At 33.2% G+C, this 7,935-nt stretch overlaps 1 non-coding gene across 1 annotated transcript; it reads right to left on the minus strand.

Moving 5' to 3' along the window:
• Positions 1-6,987: 6,987 nt before the first annotated feature.
• Positions 6,988-7,094, minus strand: LOC131175082 (small nucleolar RNA R71). Its single transcript, XR_009145242.1, has one exon. It is a non-coding gene; the product is annotated as a small nucleolar RNA R71 (small nucleolar RNA).
• Between the last annotated feature and the right edge of the window lie 841 nt (positions 7,095-7,935).

Consider the following 7,935-nt stretch of genomic DNA (forward strand, 5'->3'; position numbering starts at 1 on the left):
GATTCCTCGGGTTTTTTCTTGGTATTCTTTTCAACTGAAACACATAATTTTACAATGTTTCAGTACTAGAACTTAACATAAATCCCAAAATAAATTTAGCTCACATTTGCCTAGTTCTAACGTGTTAAATTCGACGTTCTTGAAATTTTTGTGTTTCGGGTTACTATTCACTACACTATTCAAGTCAAATAATTGACTTTCTAAGGCTTAATAGGTATGGGAACTCCAACTTCACCCACATACCATATTTTGGTCACTAAACTTGTTGGTTTTGGTTGTTTACTCAAATCCTAAGTCATTTAGGCAAATTTGGTAAATTTCAGTTTTGGAGTCCTAAGTTGCACTGTTCCATTGGTCACTTTATTGTTGCAATTTGGCAAAACTTTCTTCATAGAAAATGTTCCCCATTGTCTTAAGTTTATTCTCCTTTTTGAATCACCCCAATTGGAGTTTTGTAGCTCAAGTTATAGCCAAAATACATTTACTGTTTACGTGCACTGTTCATGCTGCAAATTTTGGTTTTGACAGATTTTTGATCCAACTTCGTTCAATAATTTGATCAAGTTAAGTCCGTAATTTGGTCTAATTTCCTTCATAAGAAATGTTCTACTATGTCTTAGGTTTCCATCGGTTAAAGATTCACCTAAATCGGAGTTTTCTAGAGAGAGTTATAGCCATTGAAACTTTACTGTTCAAATGGCAATTCTGCAGTTTTGCAGGTTCAGTAACTCAACTTTGCTCAATAATTTGATTAGGTTAATGGCATAATTTGGGTTGATGTTCTTCATGAAAGTTTTATATCTATATCTTATCTAATTACTGGTAAAATTTCAGGTCATTTTGACCTCCCTAGCTCGAGTTATGACCAAATGAACAATTACTGTTCATTTGGTCAGTTTGTGCAGTGGCAGACTACTCTTAACCAACTTTGGTCAATTGGTTCACTAGGTTTTGGTCAATTTTTGGGCATAGTTCCTGAACAAAAATTGTGTCATTTTATGTCTATTTTCATCCCCAATTGGTGGCATATCAATTGGAATTGTAAAATTTCCATTTTGGTCCTTCAAAGTTGGCTTGGTCATGCTGCCAGCAGCATGACCATTTACCCTACGAATTTGACTTTCATTCTAACAATTCCCACACATCTCCTTTGGTCATTATTGACCATTTTTCACTTCACAATAGGTCAAAGTCATCATTTATGCATTTCTCCAAAATTTGCCTCAAAACGCTAGGCCTCCAAACCCTAATCTCACTACTTAATTACCATTAGTAATTTCAAAGTTCCCAACTATAATCATTCAACTAAAGGAGGCCCATAACTCATTCAAACCCATTAAATTCATGCAAATCATGGCCCCCTTCAAGCTGGCCAAAAATTCAATAATGGTCCTTCCCCCATATTTTCATTTCATTTCATTTCATTAATTCTAAGCTCATTTCAACCATCACATATGCATTTAAAATGGAAAAGTGACAAGTTAACAAACTAACCTTAACTTAAACACCAAATCTTCAATTGTTCTCTTTCTTTCTTCTTTCTTTCTTGTTCTTAAGTTGAGATTGCAAGATCTAGTGAAGTTTTTAGGGGATTTATTAAGATTGAGTGGAGGAATTAAAGCTTAAATGCAAGCTTTAATGGAGAATTTTCATGGAGGGAGTGTGGAGATGGTGAGGCGGCAACCAAGGGAGAAGAAGAGTGATTTTTCTAATTTTTTTTCTTTTGTTTTCTTTTATTTATTTTGCTATGGAAGACCATAAAAATCTAATTAATTAATTTATTAATTATACCTTTTATGGCATCATGCATGATGTCATGCATGATGTCATCACCCTTTTTACTTTTTCATTTTTCATTTTTTTTTCTTTTTTTCTATTCGTTCTTTAATTTAATTCTCGATTCTGAAATTTTCTTTTCTCCGATTTTATTTGACAGTTAGGTCAAGAGTCAGCTCTCGAGGTTAATTGACCAAATTGCCCCTCGCCGGTTCATCCCGATTTTTCATATTTCTTCTGGCTCCCTGACCTAATTATTTGACTGGCTTAACAGTTCTTTTTCGTGATTTTCTCTTTTCCACTGTGTTCATAAGGGTCCTAAGGACCGCAGCGTCACATTTTACGGTTCGAAATTTGAGTTTAAATCGACTTCGCAGTCGTTCCCGAGGAGGTCACCAATCGCTGTGACTCTCGGCTCGTTTAACTTCTTATGTTCTATTTTTCTTGTTTATACTAAATTAATTGAACATTACTAATTATTTGTGTTTATGGTTTATCTAGTTGTCTTAAGTGTGGTTCTAATCCCCTTAATTGTCCGGACCAACACCGGTCACCGAAACAGTGAAATATACCAGGCTATACAAATAGGGGTGTTACAGTGTCGGTCTAGACAATTAAGGGGATTAGAACCACATTTAAGACGCTTAGAAAAGCCCTGGATGAAAATAAATAGTGATTATCAGATAGTTAAGTATAAGTAAGAAAAACAAAGTATAAAAAGTTAAATGAGCCGAGGGTCGCAGCGATAAGTGACCTTACAGAGAAGTGACTGCGAGGTCAGTCATCACCCTACTTTTGAATCAGAAATTGTGACATCGCAGCCCTAAGGACTATTGAGAACCTAGTAGAAAAGAGAAAATCACAGAAAAGAGTTGATAAGTAGGTCAAATAATTAAGTCAGGGATCCAGAAGAAATATTGAATTACTTGTAAACCGAGTAAAACCGACGAGGGGCAATTTAGTCAATTCACACCTGGAGGTGACTCCTGACCTAACTGTCCAGTAAAATTGGAGAAACAAAAATTTTGAAATCGAGAATTAAATTAAAAAATATTGAAAAATTAAAGAAAAAGAAAAAGTAAGGAAAATTGAATTATTACCTCACTTTGGTGACATCATGAATGATGTCAAAATTAAATTTTAATTACCCAATTTTTTTGACCAAGTCAAATACACATAATTACACATAAATACATAAAAAATTTTAAAAGGAAAATCACTTTCTTCTCTTTCCATCAACTTGGCCGAGACCCTCCTTCACCCACCTCTATTGATAACCTTCCATTAAAGCTTGATTCAAGCTTTTGATCCCATCAATTAACCCTAAATTTTCCCAAAATTTTCCATAAAACCTTGTTATCTCAACTAGAAAAGAAGTTTAAAGAAGAAAAAGGAAGGAGAAATTGAAGAATTTGGAGAATTAGAAATCAAAGTTGAGGTTAGTAAGTAAACTTGAATTTTGTTGTTTAATTTCTATGTTTTTAGTTCACTTAACTTAGAATTTAACTTAAAATCAAACAAAAACCATTATGGGGGACTAAAGGGAAATTTCGGCTAGCAATAGAGGGAAATGGAATGAATTAAAGTATTAATTTAGTTGAATTAAGCATGTAAATAAGATCTATGTACTTTAATTTCATTAGATTGCACAATTGAGGAATTAGGGTTCTTAAGCCTCTTGAAATTGGAAGAAAAAATTGAGGAAATGGTCAATTGATGCAAATGACCTTAATTGAGGTTAGAAATGGTCAATTGGAACCATTTGAGATGTGTTAGAATTGGTAGAATTGAAATGCAATTCGGATTGATTAGAGGTCCCAATCTGGCAGTTTGACCTAGTATTTGTTCATTTGGCCATAACTTGGTCTATATAGGTCCAAATGACCTGATTTTTATGGCATTGGAAAGGTATGACACAGCACTACAACTTTCATGAAGAACACCAACCCAAATTTCGCTCATAACCAAGTGAAATTGTCACCTAAAATTAGTGGTCCAAAACTGCCAGAACCAATTAGGTGCCTAGAAATTCTGGTAAACACCAATCCGGCCAGCCTTATTCAAATGACCATATATTAGGTTACAAAACTTCAAATATAGTGATTCAAAAAGGGAATTAAAGATAAGACAATAAGGAACAACTTTGATGAAGGATACTTAACTAAATTCTTACAGTAACAGGCCAATGGAATAGTGCAAAACAAAGCATAAAAAATTAAAAATTTGAAATTGTCATTAGGAGACCTAATGAATTGAAGTGGCAACCAAAACCAATAAATTAGGCACCCAAAATGTGGTATGTGAGTGTAATTGAAATTCTCATACCTATTAAGTATAAGAAAGTCAACATTTTGACATGGATAGTAATCCCGAAATACAAATTTTAAAGAACGTCAATTTAAGCATATTAGGACTAGAAATAAGTAGATATAAATTTATTGTTAAATTTATTATAATTTGTGATACTGAAACACTATAAATTATGTGTTTCAGTTGAAAAGAATATGGAGAAAGGAAAGGAAACGTCGAGTCAAGGCCTAGAAGTGACTCGCACAAAATTTTTCTGTAAATTTTCTTTGGCAAATTGTTTGAATGAATAAATTGTGACTTATTTGTATTGGAAATTGTGATTTAATGGAACAATATGCTTCTGACCTAACTTGTTAGAAAATTTAATGGTATGTGATGAATTGCAAATAAATGTTTAGAAAGTTGTTAAGATAGTTTTGAAACCACAGTGTCATGACCATATATCTGAATGCCTCACTAGCATGACTAGTGGGAGGAAATAGTTTTGAATTCCCTCTATGCTTGAAGTGTTGAGGTGTGTGCCAGTAGAGGAAGAAATTTTAATGGGTATCCATAGTTTGAGCTAGCTAGCCTTGGAATTCCTCATAAGCCTGATACATGCATTTTGCATAGTTAATTAGGTTTAATTTCATGGCCATTTTATTTATTTGTTACTCACTTTTAGCTAACTTTATTCGTTATTTAGATAGTTTTTCATGATTGTCAATTTTTGGATTAAATTGTAATTTTTGCTTTATTTTGTAGGTAAAATGGTGTTTTTGAGGGACTAAAAAGAAATTACTCCAGTGAGGAGTGATTCCTATAGCCAAAGATGTAAAAAACATAGCTTGAAAGTTGAAGAGTACAGTGGCCAAATTGCATATAACTTACCGCATAAGTTGTGCAGTTCTGCACAGGGAAAAGAAACAATTTTTTCATTCCTGCCGAAATTTGCATAAGTCACTGCATGACTTATACAGACTTATTCATTGCTTATGTAGCTTCACACAGAGGGCACAAAAACCTACAGAAAATTGCATAAGGGACTGCATAACTTATGCAGTCCACTTATGCAGTTTCATAGAGTCTTCATAATGAGCTGGCAGAAGATTCTCTCATGAAAACTACACCTCAAACACACTATTTTAGAGCTACTTATCATAAAAAGATATAAATAGGCCCTTATCTCATTTTAGCAAAAAGAAAAAAAAAAGAAAGACAGAAAAGGGGTAGAAAAACAGAGGAGCAGTCGACTTCAATTCTTGGGGAGTAGAATCTAGTTTCTTCTTCACTATTTTCCACATTTCTCCTATCGGGTTTCTTTAGTTTTAGTTTATTTTCATGATTTATTTCCTTTTTTACTTAGAATTTCTTATGTTAAACATGGATTGTGAGTAGTTTTGTTTGATTCTAGAGTAAGGGATGTAATATTTTAGTTATTTTTGTGCATTTGAACTGGGTTAGTCCCAATTTAATAAAATTTATGAGGTTTAATCCATTTCTTGTGTGCTTTTTCACATGCTTAATGAAGGGCCCCATTAAGTTATGTTCTTAATCCTTGGTTGAAGCACCGAAAGGAGAAAACCAAGTGATAGTTAATCAAGAAATTAGACTTAATTAACTTAGATTTAGAAATAGACTAAGGGTTAAGAGGGTTTTAATAGATTGATTAAAGAACATAATGGGTCTTAGCTAATTTTAACTCTACGAAAGTAGGATTAAGTTAATTAAGGCACTCTTTGTCTCACTCGAAAGAGTTTTTAAAAGATTTTAGAATTAATCTCCTTTAAACCCATAAATTTCATGGATTGGGCTAGCTAGGGAAAATCTCAAAATGACTTAAATATGAACCCTTAATTTCAGAATCGTCTTTTATCAATTATTACTTGGAATTTTACTTTTGAGTGTTTAGTTTAATCTCATTTTATTAATTTTCATTATTAATATTATCAATTTCTTTATTTTGTGAATTATTAAATTAGTCATTATTTGAATTTAGTTTTACATTTTCATATCTTATGCTTTAAATTCCTAAATTTCTTTTATTAATTTGATTAAAATACAATTTTAACATATTTTATTTTATATCAAAAGTTCAATTGAAAACACAACTCTCCGTAGGAATGATATCTTTTTCTATACTACTTGAACGACCCGTGCACTTGCAGTTGTGACACATCAAGTTTTTGGCGCCGTTGCCGGGGAGTTATTTGTTTAAGATTGAATTCTTGATTATTTTAATTGTTTATAGTTTTTTTTACTTTTGTTATCTTTTCATTTTATTTGTGTTTGTTTGTTCTTTTTTAGGTACTCTTAATCTTTTATGAGAAGAGCTAGAAGCACAAGTGACACATCCTTATTATTTAATCCTGAAATTAAGAAATTTTGTAGAGCCAACAAGAAAGAAACCGAAAAAAGGAAAGAAGCCTTGAGAGCAAATGAAATTGAAGCAGAAATGGCTGATGAAAGAATTAGAATTGGTGGTGGTAATGCTAGAAATGATCGAAACAATGAAAATGTAGCCCAAGGTGAAGAAGTTGTAAATGCTAATGTGCCTAGGGAAAGTATGATGGATCATGCATTTCCTCATTTTAATGACTTGAGAGAGAGTATAGCAAGACAAAGAATTGATGCAAATAGTTATAAGATGGATTTTGGAGTTCTACAAATGATTCAAAATTGCCAATTTGGTGGACACCCTTCCGAAAATCCACACACACATCTAAAGAAGTTTGCTATGATTTGTGATATGCAAAAACAACCTAGAGTATCTGATGATGCAGCAAGATTGAAGTTATTCCCATTCTCTTTGAAGGATAGAGCATTGGATTAGCTTGATTCTTTACCTCACAACTCTATTACAAATTGGGAGTAACTCAATAATGCATTTCTTGCACAATATTTTCACCTGGAAAAACTCAAGAATTGAGGAATCAAATGACAGCTTTCAAACCAAGAGAAGATGAAACTCTTTATGAATCATGGATGAGATAGAAGGAATTAGAGAGACAATGTCCACATCATGCCATTCCAAAATGGATGATAAACTAGAATTTTTACACCAATGTTACTCCTGCAATTAGAGGGATTATTGATGCTCAAACAGGAGGAGAATTTATTACGAAGCATGAAGATGAAGCTTATGAGCTATTGGAGAAAATTGCAAAGAATACTCACATTTGGAGTAGTCCAAGAGGACCAGCTCCAACTAAAAAAAGGCAAGCTGCTAGAATATATGACTTTGATCCATTCAACATGATTAATGCAAAGTTTGATGCACTTCCAAATATTCTGGCTAAGAAGATGGAAGATTTAAGTATGTTGGTGAGTTCATCATCATCATCTAGAAGTTCACAATAAGTTGCTTATGCAGAAGGAACTACCAGCTGTGGAGTAGACTATGGAGAGCAAGCTGCATATGTTGGTAATTATGAAAACAAACAAATGGAGAATCCTTACTCTCAAACTTATAATCCATCTTGGAGGAATCATCCCAACTCTTCATGGGGAAATCAGCAAAATCAAGTCCCAAATTAGAATCTTTAGCCACAACAGCAATAAGGAATTCCATATCAGCAAAATAGGTAACCATTGCCTAATTTTCAACAGAGAAACATGAATCCTCCACCAAAATAGCATGTACAAAGTTCTACCATAGAAGCTTTATTATAACAAATTCTTGCTAACCAAACTAAGCATGATGAAGAGATGAAAGAGATGAAAGCAAGGCTGGAACAAATGCAAACACACAATAGGATGCTGGAAAATCAGATTGCACAACAAGCATGCTCATCAAGTACCAAATCTATGGGGAAACTTCCTAGTCAAACAAAAAATCCAAGGGAGCAATGTCATGCCATCACACTGAGG

Source organism: Hevea brasiliensis, chromosome 16 (genome assembly GCF_030052815.1).
Source record: "Hevea brasiliensis isolate MT/VB/25A 57/8 chromosome 16, ASM3005281v1, whole genome shotgun sequence".
NCBI lineage: Eukaryota > Viridiplantae > Streptophyta > Magnoliopsida > Malpighiales > Euphorbiaceae > Hevea > Hevea brasiliensis.